This window comes from Pelodiscus sinensis, chromosome 5 (assembly GCF_052426305.1).
Source record: "Pelodiscus sinensis isolate ZL-2025 chromosome 5, ASM5242630v1, whole genome shotgun sequence".
Classification (NCBI taxonomy): domain Eukaryota; kingdom Metazoa; phylum Chordata; order Testudines; family Trionychidae; genus Pelodiscus; species Pelodiscus sinensis.
The window spans coordinates 105465685-105473556 of record NC_143056.1 but is presented as its reverse complement, the minus strand read 5'-3'; the positions used below and the strand labels follow the sequence as shown (position 1 = coordinate 105473556).

Below are 7872 nucleotides of genomic sequence, written 5' to 3'. Positions count from 1 at the left end.
ATCAGTGCTTCTTGGAGATAGTAGGCTGCTCCCGTTCAGGCAAAAATCCTTTTGTGCAAAAGGGCCAGTATAGACAGCTCAGATTTGTTTTCCACAAAAAAGCCCCGATCGCGAAAATAGTGATTGGGGCTTTTTTGCGCAAAAGCACATCTAGATTGGCCAGAGGCTTTTCCGCAAAAAGTACTTTTGCGGAAAAGCTTCTGTGCCAATCTAGACGCTCTTTTCTGAAAATGCTTAACGGAAAACTTTTCCGTTAAAGCATTTCTGGAAAATCATGCCAGTCTAGACGTAGCCCAGCTGTAAGCTCCTATGTGCTGTCAATGCCCCTACCATTCCCCATATGCAAGCACTCCTGGCAAGGATGCAGACAATGGTCTGAAGGAGGATAGCATGGATAGCAATAGCCAATGAATTACTATGGTGGTTATATCAAGTTAAGAACCTAATTTTGTAGCATACATAAACCATAATACAATTACAGCTTACAGTTTGTTACCGAGGTAAATTTACCTCAGCACTGAGTGCTCACTTTTGGCACTATGCAATGTGAAAAGCCCACTCATCTGTTTGAAATCTATGGGAGTGGTGTGTGCTGATTCAAATAACACTGCCACAGATGCAGCGTTAGGTAGATTCCTGGATCATGCAGGATCCTTAGCAGCTACAGAATAAAATGCTAGACTGATAGGAGTCCTGTTCCTTTACCCCATGAGCTCTGTGGGGATACTGCAGAAGAATACCTTAGTACAGAATAAAAATATCTTCCTATTTATCACAGCCCTGGATGGGTCACACCAGAGGTTTTCCTTAACACTCAACTTCCACAAGCATCACATCATGTCTGGACACAGCTAGGCTATGTCTACACTGGCAGCTTCTTGCACAAGAGCATCTTGAGCACAGGTTCTTGTGCAAGAACTCTTGCCCAAGAAAATGTCCACACTACCATATGCGAGCTGTGTTTTGCGCAAGAGCGCCCATGGCAGTGTGGACACTCTTGCGCAAGAAAGCTCTGATGGCCATTTTAGCCATAGGGCTTTCTTGTGCAAGAAATCCCTGCCAAGCATCCACACTGTCCTCTTGCGCAAGAGGGCTTACACCTTTTTTTTTTTTAAAGCGTAGCTCTTGCGCAAGAAGCCTTCCCTTACCATGCCGTACTGTAAATTTCCTTGCACAAGAGCAGGCAGGCAGTGTGGATGCTCTGCAGATTCTTGCGCAAGAACGGCCATACTTGCACAAGAAGCTGCAAGTGTAGACACAGCCCCCTTGTATCTTTCTCTGCTAGCTGGCATGATAGGAATGCAGGGCATATGACTGAGAAACCACACACAATGGCTGTGTCTACATTGGCACCCTTTTCCGGAAAAGGGATGCTAATGACAAGTCGGAATTGCAAATGCCGCAGGGGATTTAAATATCCCCCGTGGCATTTGCCTGAACATGGCTGCCGCTTTTTTCCGGCTCGGGGCTTTGCCGGAGAAAAGCGCCAGTCTAGATGGGATCTTGCGGAAAATAAAGCCTTTTCCGGAAGATCCCTTATTCCTGAATTTAGGAGGAATAAGGGATCTTCCGGAAAAGGCTTTATTTTCCGCAAGATCCCATCTAGACTGGCGCTTTTCTCCGGCAAAGCCCCGAGCCGGAAAAAAGCAGCAGCCATGTTCATGCAAATGCCGCGGGGGATATTTAAATCCCCCGCGGCATTTTGAGGGGGAAATCTCGCTCCCCTGGGGTACAGAGACCCCAGAAGGGTCCGAGGCCGGAGGTCAAATCAGTGAGGCAGGAGAGAAACCTAGAAGAGAAAACTTTATGATGCATGCATGCAGGCCGTCACTTCCAAGAGTGAAGCAGCAGCCCTGACAGACAGATTCAGGTATCCTATATACAGAATGCTTAGACAGTTCAGTTGTGGATTGTTCTTCTTTAACATATCAAAGTCTCAGCAGAAGTACTGAGACTTCTGTTCACCCCAGGAGTGCTAGAAGTAAGTTTTTACAGTACACAAAGCCACATGAGAACTTGAGTGGAGGAGTCTACAAGGCAAACCGTGACAAAGATAAGGGTTTACATGACAAATTGTGACAGACTAGGAGTATCCATGAATTTGAGATAGTCATTTGTAAGGGTCTTTGATTAGAGCTAATTTGATTTCTCTCTGTTACAGGGAGAGGGGCCTGGAAAACTTTTTAACCCTTACAGCAGTTTTCTTTTAGAAAGTTATGATTTCTGCACAGTCTCCCCTTAGACACAATGGGAGTTATTTGATTTTCCCCACAATTTGCAATTCCGACTTGTCTCATTAGCATCCCTTTTCTGGGAAAGGGTGCCAATATAGACACAACCTAAAGGTATGTCTACACTGCATTCCTCTTTCAAGAGGTCAGTTTGTTTGAACCTCCCAGCAGCAGGATCCAAGAGCAAGGGTATGTTTACACTGCATTCCTTTTGAGAGGAATGCAAATGCAGCTGAGCGAAATTGCAAATGAAGCACAGATTTGAATTTCCTGTGCTTCATTTGCATAATCACATCTGGGCACTATTTCGAAATACCCTGTTTTGAAAAAGAAACTCAGTCCATACATGGTTATTTCAAAAGAAAACCCTTCTTTCGAAATTACCCTTAAACCTCATTTTATAAGTAGTAAGGGTAATTTCGAAAGAAGGGTTTTCTTTCGGCATAACTGCATATGGACTGCATTTCTTTTTTCAGAATAGAGTATTTTAAAATGGCGCCTGGATGTGATTATGCAAATGAAGTGTGGGAAATTCAAATCTGCGCTTCATTTGCAATTTTGCTCAGCTGCATTTGCATTCCTCTCTCGAAAGAGGAATGCAGTGTAAACATACCCTTGCTCTTGGATCCTGCTGCTGGGAGGTCCAAACAAATGGCTTAATGTTTTTAATGCTGCGTAGCAGGCTCTCAATATCTTACATTAATCTGTCCTAAAATTTATGTCAGGCTTATGGGGTGCACCAATACAAGGCCTTTGTGTTACTTCTTCAGTAAGAGGATATTAATCCAGGGGTGGCCAACCCACGTAATTTGTATAAAGAAATGCAGCTCTTGCTAGTTCTGAGCCACACTCAAGTGCCTGCTCACTGATGGCCACTCTGCATACGCACTCCGGAGCCTGGAGGGAGAAGCGTGTGGCAGCTCTGGGACCCAGGCATTGGCTTAGAGCAGGAGGGGGCGCGGGGGGGCTGGGGTTAAGGTTGCCAGGTGTCTGGTTTTGAACTGGACAGTCCAGTATTTGAGTTCTGTTCAGGAAACAAATTGAGAAAATATTAGTGTCTGGTATTTTCTAAATAAGATGTAATGTAGATTGTGATGTAATGTCATGTGTGTCCGGTATTTTTGTTGAAGCCATCTGGCAGCCCTAGCTGGGGTTGTCTGGCTCTGGGGGAGAGCAGCAGGGCTGTGGGTGCCTTGCTCTGCAGGAGGGGGAGGGCATTGGGTTAGAGCAGAGAGGCTGGGGGTGCCTGGCTCTGGGGGAGAGAAGGAGAAATTGGGTTAGAGCATGGGGGCTGAAGCACCTTAAAAACTCAAATTCTTCATAGATGCAGAATTAGGTAGCCAACACAGATGTCATTTAAATTCCAGAGCACAAAAAGAATCAGCATGTACCTGGTTTACACTTTGTTTCTTTAAAGAAAATTCAAGGGCTATTGTTTGCGAGGTGAAGCAATTATTCTGAGAGATGAGTCTCTCACTTATTGTTTTTGAACCTCTCATTTGCAGTCTGGGAAAGACCTGAATCTTTAGAACTATAAGAAGAGAGCACCATAATCTTCATAAGTTTAAAAAAAAAAAGAAGAAACCATACCAGAGACCAACAAGTTGGAGTGAAACAGGCACTTCAAATTGTGCTAGTTTACATCTCAGTTCAATTTAGTTTTAAAAAACACAGGACATAATAGGGCAGTAGTGTTAAATTTAAAATACAATGTGGGGATGCCTTTAAGTTTTTTTTAATTTGATGTTTGTTCCTTGTCAAGTTCAAGATCTATGCACTGGCCACAAATTTTTTAAGTGACTAGAGACTTTATTGGTTTTTGACCAAAGTGTCCTGTAATGTTATCTTAATCACTACATTTTGTATACTATATCTATAAAAATATATAATAGATGGTTCTCCTCACTATCCACAGCTATTTTGTCTTTGTTTCTAACTGGTTGGCCACCCCTGTATTCATCTATTGCAGTGACTCCCAACCTGTGGTCTGTGGACCCCTGATGGACCACAATGGTACTGCAGGGAGTCCATGGAAAGTTTACAAGTGATAATTGGGCCCACCCCAGTCCTTACTTTTCTTTACATACTTTACTTTTTTCTCCTCCCCTAGGGGAGGGGAAGAATCCATGAAATGTTCAATTGGAAAGGTTGGGAACTACTGAACTAAGGTATTTTTCTCTGTGTAACAATAGCCATTAATACTTTTCACAGAATCTTATAGGTAAAGAAAAACCTGAACAGACTACAGTATTTTAAAAAATAGCATGCACAGACATGCTATTTACAGGTAAACACATATAGGAACTATTTTTCATTTAAAAGAAGCTCAAGGGTTTTTTTTTTTAAACAACTAGGGGCTAAGGAGCAGTTTTTCATTCCCTTGTGTTTTGTCAAAAGGCAGTCTCCTCAAAGAGCTTTATAGCAACAATCTGGGCCTTGAGCCTGCATGAGGATTCCCACAGGCAGACCTCCACATCTGTCCACAGCTCCACGGACATCAGTGGGGTTCCATGGAGATGCACACAGAAGTGACTGCAAGATTAAGGTTTAAAATATTTAAAGCACAATTTAGGATGGTACCAGGCTTCTGTCAAGTAAAAGATTTTAAACAGAATCAAGGTACCATCACTAATCAAAAATTAGTTTTCTTGGGGTAAGAAGAAGTCAAATAGAAGTACTCAGTGTTGGAAAACCAAACTTAAATGAGGGATTGTGTTTTACTTTGACTTGTAGAACATCCCCCTACAGTGTTTGCCACAAATATTCCAGCACTGTGCTAGGGCACAGGATCTCAAAGTGGAAATGAAGTAGACGCTCGATCCTTTGACTAGGTCTAGTAAGTCTGTTGGGAAATGGGTAGAAACCACTATTTATTTATTTATTTTATAAGCACATCAGATGGTGTTGATTGGCATTGAATCAACCTCATTACTTTAAAAATATACTACAAAATATTTACTTCTATATTATAACAAATACATTTGTTGAATAAATGAATTTATTGAATAAATTAACAGAACACATCTCCTGATGCATGAGTGCTTATTCACGGAGGCCTTGACCATGCATGTAAATAGCTGTATGCCAGGGGTGGGCCAAAGGGCCTCCATGGGCTGGATCCGGCCTGCCAAGCGAGTTGATTCAGCCCACAGAAGCCCTGCCACTCCCCCCACCCCCAGGCCAATCAGGACCTGGGGGCAGGGAGGAAGCGCACAAAATCTCCTCCCTCTCTGACCCCATTCTGCAGGAAGTGCGTGGTTTTTAGAAGCACTGTGTGCTCATGGCAGGGCGGGAGGAGACTTCGTACGCTCCCTCCGCCCCCAAACTCTGATTAGCCTGGGGGCTGCTCACGAAGTCTCCTCCCACCCTGCAAGGGACTTAGCTCTAAGCACTGCACACTCCTTGCAGGATGGAGGCAGGGTAGAAGGAGACTTCGTGCTCTCCCCACCCCCAGGCTAATCAGGGCTTGGAGGCGGGAGAGGGGCTCAGTCAGTCAACCACCAGCTGCTGCAAAGCTAGTGGGTGCCTCTACACGGCGCACCCTTGCAGGGTGGTGGCAGGGAGCCAGAGACTTCACATGCTCCCCCTTCCCAGACCCTGATTGCATGCTGCCCCCAGGTAAAAGTCTCCTCCCACTGCCAGGAGCACCTAGAGGGAACTGCCAGCTGTTCAGAACAGCTGATGGTTCTCTGGGGGGCAAAGACTTTGTGCGCTCCCTACCCCCAGACCAATCAGGGTAGCACAGAAGTGTCCTGGCCCTGCCCCTGCCCCTTGCACTTAAAATATTTCTGAAGTGGTCCCCAATCATAAATTATTGCTCACCCTGGTACAAGGTCATCTATTTGAGGTGGTCCTGTAATCCATTCACTGCAAAGGTATAGTTTCATAACTGAAGTTCTCCCTTGGGAAAAATGGTTTGAAGTTATAAGAAAAGGTGGCATGCACATTTGAAAAAAATCCTGAAAACTCAAATAGTTTGAACTGTTTGCAAAACCTTACTGGATTTTCTCAGTTCTTCTTCTGCCTTCACAAACTTCTCAGACAGATCAGCAGAGGCACACACAACAACAATAGCATCTAATGTGTTAGAAAAGAAAATGCAATGGAATAAAATATCTACAAATACAAGCAACTATTTCAATAAGTGAAAAGGTCTTAAGAGTTTACCGGATTGTGAGGAACTTGCCAATTAAGGGACTTGAGGTCTATTTTTCTCTTTACATGAATAAATATTTAAAAGCCAACAATCAGCATGTTCTAACAGATTATACTGGATAAACAGGACAATTGCATTTAGCAAGTTCTTTTTCTCAACTGAGAAGTGTTACACATTTGAAAGTAAAGCATTTGCATCAAAACCAGTGGGACTATGATACTTCTATATGTGGAGCTTTCCCTTCTCCAAAACAATCCACCCCTCCTCGCTTCTCAAGCACCTATTCTTATTGGCTCTCCTCTAAAATGTGCAATGTGATTGGAAAACTGAACTTAACTCTGTTTGCTAAAACCAGCTTGTGTCTCCACTCTGTCACATGTAGTGTTGTAATCAATAAAACACTGCCAAGGGATCACCCTAGTTCTTCCCTCTGAGCCTGTGATGAACTCTCTGAATCAGGGACATCTGTGCTGCAGAAAGAATCTATTGTAGTGGGTTCGCTTACTTTTTCCCACACAGCTTCTTCCCTCGGGGTGGGTCTTGGGGGAAGTAGCTGGCTGTTCCGCCACTGACGCAACCCATTTGGGTGTGGTGTTGGTCTTCGGGGAACTTCCCTCCAGCAGTGACCAGTCTATTCTTAGTCCACGCTCCCTTCGAGGAAGTGGGAAGAAGAGGAGTCATTGCTGTTCTTTAGTCCAGGGTCCTCCCTACGACTCCCAGTTCTTCTGCCCTGGAAACACCCAGTTCCCTCCATGCCATCCCAGCCTCAGTGGCTCACTGCCAGTCCCTTAATAGACCCTCCAGGCAGACCCCAGTATCTCCAGGCCCCTCCTCCCCAGCCACAGGCACACCTCTGTCTGCCTGGTTGCCTCCTGGTCTTAGGGCCTGGAGCTTCCCTGGCTCAAGCTTCTCCCATCTACCACAGCTTCCTCCTTCGCAGCCCAGCCTTTTAGAGCTGCATCCATGCTAGCCCCAGCCCTTCATGACCGCCTCTTTGCAGCACTGGGCCTCAAGCCTGGTAGCCTGGGTTCATCCTGCCAGAGATTCCCCAATCCTACCCTCTTCCAGGGAGCCTCTTGCTTCCCTAGTAGTCAGGTCTCTACTGCACTCCCTCCAGAGCAGCTGGCAGATCTCCCTGTCCTCCTGCTAGGAGCTGTTCTTATTGCCTTCAGCTGGGCCCTCCTCATTTGCAGCAGCTGGACTTCCCCTGACTCCCTGCTCTCAGCCCCTTAAAGGGCCATGGCAGGGCAAGGGCAGGGCAATGCCCTGCCGCACTATTCATTTGTTTACTTTAAAAACAAGTCATTGCCTCACTGGAAGCATTTATCCTGTATTCATGAAAATTGAACTAGTGTACTGATAGCATATTACAAGTCTTAGCTTGGGTACTGTGATGGAGTGAAGGGTGGAGATTTTTAGGGGGTTCTGGGAACAGTCTCCTCTAGGACATTTTCTTGAAAATGCCTATTTGGTACAAATGGATTT

The 7872-nt window shown here is 45.0% G+C and overlaps 1 long non-coding RNA gene across 2 annotated transcripts; it reads right to left on the bottom strand.

Annotated features, from left to right (window-relative positions):
• Positions 1-3034: 3034 nt before the first annotated feature.
• LOC142829198 (uncharacterized) lies at positions 3035-7564 on the bottom strand. 2 transcript variants are annotated; one of them, XR_012903611.2, is made up of 5 exons: positions 7446-7564; positions 6893-7038; positions 6231-6308; positions 6054-6132; positions 3035-3255 (listed from the first exon to the last, which is right to left on the bottom strand). It is a non-coding gene; the product is annotated as an uncharacterized LOC142829198 (long non-coding RNA). The 2 variants fall into 2 exon arrangements; XR_012903612.1 differs by lacking the exon at positions 3035-3255 and adding an exon at positions 4897-5073.
• Between the last annotated feature and the right edge of the window lie 308 nt (positions 7565-7872).